Source organism: Taudactylus pleione, unplaced genomic scaffold (genome assembly GCF_031769625.1).
Source record: "Taudactylus pleione unplaced genomic scaffold, aTauple2 ptg000407l, whole genome shotgun sequence".
NCBI lineage: Eukaryota > Metazoa > Chordata > Amphibia > Anura > Myobatrachidae > Taudactylus > Taudactylus pleione.
In genome coordinates this window covers 534,104-544,352 of record NW_028284809.1, presented here as the reverse complement: position 1 = coordinate 544,352, position 10,249 = coordinate 534,104, and positions in this window count along the sequence as shown.

Below are 10,249 nucleotides of genomic sequence, written 5' to 3'. Positions count from 1 at the left end.
AGCTCTGTGGCCTTAGGGCCTCATTCAGAAATATGTGCCATTTTGATGTTTACTCAGCTGAGCTATTATCGTCAGTCTGAGCATGCGTCTGAGTTGCACTGATGCGCCGAGGTACATTACTGTAGTTGCATGCAGCGACTTTTCATTTGCAAAATGATTGACAGTTAAGGGATATAACGGGGACTGGTGGCAAAAAATGCCGTAGTGTCCTGGCCGTTTCTCGGGCGTGTCGTAGCCTCCATCTGCGTTCCCGTGTGCAGATTCAGGGGTCTATTTACTAAGCAGTGTTAGGAACAGGGCCGGTTTAAGGGGGGGCAACAGGGGCGATCGTCCCTGGGTCCCCACACACGGAGGGGCCCCCACACAGGGTCAGTGTTGAGGCTCACTGCCGCGATCCGCTGTTAATGTATGCAGCGGCACAGTCAGTGCCACTGCTTAGCGCAGAGCGGCTCCAGAGTCTTCTCACTGGCGCCACGTGACACATTACGTCCGCGACGCCGATGAGAGGACCAGGGAGCAGCTCTGCCGGGAGGAGGTCACGCCCGCACGCCAGCTCTCAGGTAAGTCAGCGGCGGAGGCTTTGGGGGTGGGAGGGCAGAAGCCTTAGGGGGAAGGGGGAAAGTTCCGTTTGGCTTGAAGGGGCCCCCGCAATTTAGTTGCCCTGGGGCCCCCACAAACCTTAATCCGGCCCTGGTTAGGAGACAGAGTGAAAAGTGATAAGGTGCCAGCCAATCAGCTCCCAACTGTCATTATTGAAACACAGCCTGTGAGATGACAGTTAAGAAAGTAATAAGGTGCCAGCCAATCAGCTCCCAACTGTCATCTCACAGGCTGTGTTTGAAAAATAGAATAAACAGAGGAGTCCGCACTAGGGGTGAGAGAAATGGTAATGCATAATGCCTAATACAATTAGATTAGGTCAAAAATGAAAAAAACAACGTAATGATCTATCACACATTTAATCAAGAAATTCTGGATGACTCTAATGTTGGTGGTGCACCCATAGGATTTGTGCAATACACATATAATAAATAGTTATGCAAAGAGCAAAAACTAGAAAAAAGGCACTCTTAGAAAGGAAATGTTGTTTACGTTTGTTCACTATATGTATTTGTTTTACATGTGAGTTACTTAACTGAAGATAATTTATCTTACCAAGTTCAATAATAAAAGTTAAGTTTTAATTTCATATAATTCTGTTCATTAATTTTCATTACATTTCCTTTCTGTTGCCCCAACAAAGGCTTATTTGTCTTTTTTTTAGTTTTTGCTCTTTGCATAACTATTTATTATATGTGTTTGAAAAATGACAGTTGGGAGCTGATTGGCTGGCACCTTATCACTTTCTTATCACTTTTCACTCTGTCTCCTAACACTGCTTAGTAAATAGACCCCATAGCGTTACCGACATCTTAGTTTAGTCGGCCATTCTGCGCGGCTTTCAACGCCGTTGCGGGGGCGTGCAGAAATTATCCACTGCAAAGCCATATGCAGTGTGAGGTTTCATAGCGTGCGTGGCTGTTAGCTTGTGCAAGTGTGCGTGAGGCTGCGATGGTACCCGATTGTACCGATGGTTTTGCTATTCTGCTAAGTATTACGGATGTGCCTATGGTAAAGTGGGCGTCCTCATGTAGGGCTGAGTTTGCATTGCGGTCGCAGTGGAGCGGCTTGCTATCGCAGATGAACTGCGTGCGTACGCAATAATGCGATCAGTAGTGGTTCAGGCCCATTGTGTACATATTCTCTGCCTTTTAACTAGGGGTCTGAAATGTGGGGATTCTGCCTAGGAACACCGGGAGTATCCAGATAATTTCTAACTAGTAAAGGGACACGGCATATGCCGGGGCACTTCAGTCCGCACTGCCACCTGCTCAATCACAGAGGCTCTGCACTCACCATAATAAATCAATCACAGAGGCTCTGCACTCACCATAATAAATCAATCACAGAAGCTCTGCACTCACCATTATAAATCAATGACAGAAGCTCTGCACTCACCATAATAAATCAATCACAGAGGCTCTGCACTCACCATAATAAATCAATGACAGAGGCTCTGCACACACCATAATAAAGCAATCACATAGGCTCTGCACTCACCATAATAAAGCAATCACATAGGCTCTGCACTCACCATAATAAATCAATCACAGAGGCTCTGCACTCACCATAATAAATCAATGACAGAGGCTCTGCACACACCATAATAAAGCAATCACATAGGCTCTGCACTCACCATAATAAATCAATGACAGAGGCTCTGCACTCACCATAATAAATCAATGACAGAAGCTCTGGACTCACCATAATAAAGCAATCACGGAGGTCCTGCACACACCATAACAAAGCAATCACAGAGGTCCTGCACACACCATAATAAATAAAGCAATCACAGAGGCTATGCACTCACCATAATAAAGCAATCACAGAGGCTCTGCACTCACCATAATAAAGCAATCACAGAGGCTCTGCACTCACCATAATAAATCAATGACAGAGGCTCTGCACTCACCATAATAAAACAATCACAGAGGCTCTGCACTCACCATAACAAAGCAATCACAGAGGCTCTGCACTCACCATAATAAAGCAATCACAGAGGCTCTGCACTCACCATAATAAAGCAATCACAGAGGCTCTGCACTCACCATAATAAAGCAATCACAGAGGCTATGCACTCACCATAATAAAGCAATCACAGAGGCTATGCACTCACCATAATAAAGCAATCACAGAGGCTCTGCACTCACCATAAAAAAGCAATCACAGAGGCTCTGCACTCACCATAATACAGCAATCACAGAGGCTCTGCACTCACCATAATAAATCAATGACAGAGGCTCTGCACTCACCATAATAAAGCAATCACAGAGGCTCTGCACTCACCATAATACAGCAATCACAGAGGCTCTGCACTCACCATAATAAAGCAATCACAGAGGCTCTGCACTCACCATAATAAAACTTGGGGATTTCATTAATGTTTTTAGCAAAACATTTAAGCTTGCAGCCCGCCGTCACGGGACCTTAGTTTTTTTGCATTTGGCTCAACATTACTATCCCCATGATGTAACCTACTTTTTAGATGAAACACGTTGGTACTGTGACATCTATGGACAGATATGCGCTTATTTATATAAATTCTGTATGTGTGCCACCTACCATGTGCTTTTAATTCACTGCTAAAATAAATATTATTTTTTATATAACTTTTAGCATCTTGAGCCCCAAGACGTTCCCAATTTTGGTATTTGGCTCAATTTTGTTGGTTTTCTTGCAGTGTCATTAGTGCGGTGGGTGCTGTCTTGGACGTACTTGTGGTCTTCTGGGCTTTCTACACTCACAGCAGTGAGGCGGATGGCCCCCAATCCCAACATAATGAATGATACACAGGACAAAATATCGTTCAATTTTATTTATCTGGCTCCCTTCAATTTGAATCCTGGGCCACTTGAGTAAATGCTTAGACAACGCTATACCTCACACACAGGGCCGGTCGGCCCGTTCCGCGAACTACGCAGCTACGTAGAGCGCCAGCCAGCAGAGGGCGCTGTGGGCGGCGGTCCCCAGCGCCACAGTCCTTCCCGCACCCTAGCGCCGCCGCCACACTCCTCCTCTCCCCACCCCTTCGCCGCTGCCACACTCCCCCCACCTCCCCGGCCGCGACAGCCGGAGCTCACTCCTGAGCTCCAGCTCCCCCCCCCCGCGGGCACTATGGGAAAGACGTCATGACGTCTCTCCCATAGTTACAATGAGCGTCGGACGCCGGAGCTCACACCTGACCTCCGGCGTCCGGTTCCCCCAGCGGGCACTATGGGAGAGACGTCACTCACCTTTCGAAGGATTCCTCTGTGGATGTCCGTAATTACAGTGCGATTGCTGCGCAACATGCAGTGCGGCTTATACGCATCCGCAATAGCAAACAATTGCTCGATCCGTGTAAAAATCTCCATTGCGTCCTTCTCTGAATCAAGCCCATAGATTGGTTAAGGTGGTGGAAATAATTTCAGATGCCCAAGTCGGTAAAATACGGGCCTGATTCAGCAAGGAACGCAGTTGCGTATACGCAAGCAATCGGTCGATTAATTTGCACTGCGCATGCAGATGCATCGCACTGCGCGAGCTAGCCATTGCATTAGAAATTGAGAACGCAGTCACTTCGCAGACCCATGGCAGAGTTAATGACAGGAAGTGCCGTTTGTGGGCGGTGACGGGGGAGTGGTCTTGCGAACGCAGGCGTGTCAGTGCGTTTCAACGCCGTTGCAGGGGAGTGCATAAATGATCCACTGCGATACCAGATGCTGCCTGAAGCCTCATAGCGCGCACATAAGTAAGCAATTCCTGAGTAAGGTCTGGGCTTCTCTAACTGTCCGATGTTACCGATTGTTTCACTATGTTGGTCAAGTATACGGATGTGAGTAAGGGGAGTTGGCCTCCATATGTCAGGCTGCGATCGCAATGCAAATACAAACATTTACATATCACCGCTGATATAAGCAACGCAGTTATGTGCGTATAAGCAGAATAGCCATCCGTAGCGAATCAGGCCCTAAGACCTGTATTTATTAACATTATTTTTACTAACATAATAAACACCATTCTCACATTATTTTAGTTTCACATAAATTCAACTCCAAACCCTAATCATCACATACTTTTAGTAAGCAAATCACATTTCCCATAATTGTAATGGGAAATGCGATCTGCCTGAGATTTACTAAAAATAGGGATTTACTAAAAATATCACAGGGGAAGCCCTGTGATAATAACGCCACTTGGAGATGGCGTTATCCATGGTTTCCCCTGGTTCCCCGACTCCTGCTCCGCTCTAACAGGCAGAGCAGAGCCAGGAGCCGGCCACAGTGATCAGCTGTATGGTAAACAGAGAACACGCTGATCACCACAAAAAAAAATAAAAAATTTATATATATATATATATATATATATATAATATATATATAAAGAAAAACTTACCTGCATCCAGGGACTGGTGATCAGTGCCCCGGTGAGGTCCTCTGGGGCTCCGGTCAGCTGGCCTCCCGGCTCCGACCGGAGTAACAGTACAGGAGCCGGGACACCAGCTGACCGGAGCCCCAGAGGACATCACCGGGGCACTGATCACCGAAGTGAGTGTGGGGGGGATGCAGGGGATAATGAGGAAAGGGGGGGTGGCAGTAGAGAGGGGTATGGTGAGCCAGTCGGCGCATGCAGAGGCACCTTCTGACTGTATTTTTTGCGAAAAATACATTGTGATGATCGCGGACGGTATTCGCAGGGACAGAGCTTTATCGCAAGAACTTTTGATAAATCCCTGTGAAATTTCCTAAATTTGCAATGTGAATTTAAGTCACTACAACCGCATTTTAAGTGCGGATTATAATAAATAAGGCCCGAAGAGTGATAGAAGATATTGGGCCTGATTCATATCGGAGCGCAACTGCGATTACGCACGCAGTCCCACTGCGATAGTATGCTAATCCATTGCGCTCGCTATGCCGTCGCAGCACTACACAGGGACGCCCACTTTACCTTATACACATCCGTAATGTTTAGCAAGACTGTGAAACCATCGGTAACATCGATACCATCGCAGCCTCACGCACACTTGCACAAGCTCGGACCTTACTCAGGAATTGCTAATCTCAGCACACGCTATGAGACTTCAGGCTGCGTATGGCATTGCAATGGATAATTTATGTACGCCCCTGTAACGGTGTTCAGACACACTGGCACGCCTGAGTTTCGCTGACCACCCCCATCACCATCCTACAAACGGAACTTCCTGTCAATCACTCTGCGATGGATCTGCGTAGTCCCGATCGCAGTGGCTGGTTCGCGCACTGCCAGCCATACGCATGCACAGTATGCAACAATTATCTGCTCTTATTTTTTTTCTTGCTAAGAATTTCTTGCATTGGGAAACAAACTATGGTGAGAAAGTAGCACATTGGCTACGTATGTAGAAATAAAAGCATTCCAAGGGGCCTCGGAATTTAAAAAAAACAAACAAGTTTTAATCCAATAATTCCAAGAAAAATACATTAATATTCTAGACACTTGGTGGTTTGACCTAATAGAATTCATTAACCAAGACAGAAACACTCTTTAGGAGCAATCGAGGCAGGAGACTCACACAGACGAATCCCAGAAACCCAGAATAGACGACACGGGACAAGCTAGAGCAGACAGGAGTGGACATAATTCAAAGGAAGCAAAATAAGTTCCCAATTTGGAAATAAGTGTAGAGGTTCCAAATACCATTAAAAAAAACAAACTTAACAAAAATTATTGCCAACAAACCAGGGGGGAAAGGGAGGGGGTCACACTTACTTACCACAGGGCCGCAACTCGGGGGGGCTAGAGGTGCACGTGCATCGGGTGGGGATTGCGAGGGGGTGAAAAATCTGAAAGAGGAGACAAATGCTAGAGGTCTTTACTGGACCTCTAGTGTCTGTCTCCTCCTTGGCGGCGGCCATTTTTGGATGGCCGTTTTCAGCAGATTCCATGCGGACTAGCCGTCCGCATGGACTCTGCTGAAAACGGCCATCCAAAAATGGCCGCCGCCAAGGAAGAGACAGATGCTAGAGGTCCTACTGGACCTCTAGTGTCTGTTAGCAGAGCGCAATGCACACAGCGTTCCCGGAAGTGCCGGGAACGCTGGCGCTGCAGGGAGAGGATGCTGAGAGCTGCATCTTCTCCCTTCAAACCCCCCTGGAAACGAGCATAAACCCCATGGCAACGAGCACGAAACCCCTGGCAACGAGCATGAAACCCCTGGCAACGAGCATGGAACCCCTGGTAACAAGCATGAAACCCCCTGGCAATGAGCATAAACCTCATGGCAACGGGCATAAACCCCATGGCAACGAGCATGGAACCGCTGGTAACAAGCATAAATCCCCTGACAACAAGCATGAAACCCCCTGGCAACGAGCATAAACCCCATGGCAACGAGCATAAACCCCATGGCAACGAGCATGAAACCCCTGGCAACGAGCATGTAACCCCTGGTAACAAGCATAAATCCCCTGACAACAAGCATGAAACCCCATGGCAACGAGCATGAACCCCATGGCAACGAGCATGTAACCCCTGGCAACGAGCATAAACCCCCTTGCAACGAGCAGGTAATTTTAAAGTAATTAGAAGCCTTACTGTGGGGCATAAAATGGTGTCGGGCAAATATGTAAGTGGCACTTTGGTAATAGGCATTACAGTGTGTGGCATAATGTGTAATGGGCATTATGGTGTATGGAATAATGTAAGTCACTATACCAGGGACGTCTGAGTAGTGCACTGCCTTATTGAGGAGCAAGGACAAACTCCAGGTACAGGAAGGGAGGGGGCGCTAAATTGCTGCCTTGCATCGGGTGACAGATATCCTAGTTTCGGCCCTGCTTACCAACAGAAAACAAAGTTACAGCAGAAGCTAATACAACCCTATACACCTCATTATATTATAACCCGAAACAAGATATAAATAAAGAATAAAAGTCACCCCACGACAAAATCTCTAGATAAGGCAGAGATAGGGAACCGCCATCCTTAAAGTGGGGAAAGCGAGTTACTGTTTGTGGAAGTAGCAACACAATGATATGTGTAAGAATTAGATAACACCAAGAAACTATCAGCACTAACACAGAAAACAACTAGGGGTACATTTACTAAAGTGAGAGTTTTTAGAAGTGAGTTTTAAAAGTGATGTTGCCCATAGCAACCAATCAGATTCTAGCTATCATCTTCAAGTAGGTGCTAGTTAAATGTTAAGTAGAATCTGATTGGTTGCTATGGGCAACATCACTTTTAAAACTCAAGTCGAAGCCGGATGATTGTCTGAGACCAGATCTTAAGTCAATATCGGGCGACGCCATCTTGTGTTGCCCCTGACGACGCCATCTTGCGTCGTCAGCATGAAACCATTTTGTACGATGCTATAGGTGATTATTAGCGTCGTGCGTCTGCATTGCTACCACATATTGTTGAAAGTCCTACCATACCCCATACGCACATTAAATAAAACATAAAATATATAAGACGCACAGCGCACAGTTGCGCTGTTTATCATAGCACTCTACACATAAACGCACCACGCATATTAGCGACTTTACGCAATATTCTCACACACATACCAAAACTTATAAAAAGGTTCCTTCACATTAAAAGCTTAATATTAGAGGTTTTATTAGCAAATACTTATGTTGTGAAATGTAATGTATACGATATTTAAGGTACATAAGCTAGTAGACATGTCATGTTTGGTACCATTCTAAATCACTGTTTATTTGCAGATTTCCGGTTTGACCCGCAAGGAAATCGCATCATGCGTTCGCAAGATATGAACTATATGAAAATAGTGGTTAGAATGTGAAGCTGTATGAAGTTCTTCGGCGGGAAAACCACACAAAGCAATGGCTGAGGAACTGGGACATACCCCTTGTGATGCTATATGAACTGTCCAATGACCTGCATCGTACAAGAATGTCCACAAGCAAGATCCAATGGAAACCTGTTAACTAGTTTCTTTGTTCTGGGAGGGTATGTAGCTTGCATACTGGTTATAGCATACAGCCATTCTTTCTTGGATGACCACAGACTTCTGGACTGATGACTGTATGCTGGGACCAGTTCCCACGCGTATGTATTGGGCTGTATCGTATATTCTGTATTTAATTGTCTTTGCGCTAATTGTGCTAGATGAAAGCGTGTAACTTTCTTTTATTGCAACAAGAACTTTTTGTGCGTTGGAACCACAATTATTGTCTGGACAGCGATTATTTCTCTCTAGCAATTTAAGGGTATTCATACTCACTTCTAAAAACTCTTACTTTAGTAATTGTACCCCTTAATGTACAGGACTTCTCAGGACCGTGAACAACTGTCCTACATGGGCATTTAAAACCAACCCCAGAGAAGGGGATTAAAGCTTCCTTATTTCACAAGAAGCCAAATTGTTCTTCAAACGAGGGAACCTCTCCTCACGATGACCCATTCTAGACACAATTCTCCCATCTGATTGGAGGTTCAGGGGCCTATTCATCATCGGAGGCCGCTTGGCCTCCGATGAATACGTAATGATCTCGCTGCGAAGGATATTTAAGTATCCAACTCACAGCGGGGAAAACGTGACACTGGAGCAATTCATCATTGCTCCGGTGCGGGGACAGATGCTCCGAAAAGCAGCAGTCCCCTCGGTTAGTATCGCAGCTACAGAAGTAGCTGCGTTACTTACCTTCTCCCCGTCATCCAGGCTACGGGAGGTCAAGCATTAGCAAAGCCGCCGGGGAGGTAGGAGGCGGCAGAGGGATCCGCTCAGATCCATTTTGGCATACCCGGAACTCCCTCCAATAGGAAGGAGCGGGGATGCAAGAACAAGCGCTGTCTGAAGATGGCGCTTGTTCTCGGAAGTTTGCTGAATATCAGGGGGACAATTTGGGACCTCTGATGATGAATGGCTAGTAACTAAAATTTGCGGAAACTAGCGTCTCCATATGGTTACTGGGCCGATAATGAACAGGCCCCTCGGTGAGAAACATTATGACATCTCCAGTAGGCCCATAAGATCAGCCAGTGACACAACGCCCCACTTGATTTACCGTACTAAGGATAATTAAACGTATCATGTAGAACCACAATCCTTAATTCGGAGGGATTCTCAGACACTGAAGTGTTGGATTGCCACTACTCTCCATCTCTGTTCTCTCACAGACCATTATGGCCCCAACGTCCCGGCATGGTCGGGCTGCAGCAGGTCGTATTAGGGATTGGTGTAACATGGTGGAATCCAGATGGCACAAATTAAGGGTTCAGGAACCTGTCTGATCTTTATACTTTTTCTATCTCACTGAGGAACTTTACCCAAAGGACCTTTTGTTGCTAGGAATGGAATGGAAGCTAAGCTGCACTATACAGATAAGTGAGTGCCTATACCAGGCTTGCCTACCCTCCCGATTTGGTCGGGAGCCTCCCGAATATCGGGTGCCGCTCCCGACCCCCCGGAAAGGCAGGCAAGCCTCCCGGCTGCCGCCTGCCCCCCGCACAACTACTTGAAACCCCCGCAGCGGGGATGCCCGATGACGCGATTCGCGCTGAATCGCGTCATCGTGGCTCCGCCCCCCGCTTCACAATGCCTTTTTTTGGCATCGTGAAGAGGAGGCGGGGCCACGATGACGCGTTCGTGCGGACACGCCCCTGGCCCCGCCCCAAAAACGTCGTCATAGCCGGCCACGCCTCCCCCTCTATGCTTGCATTC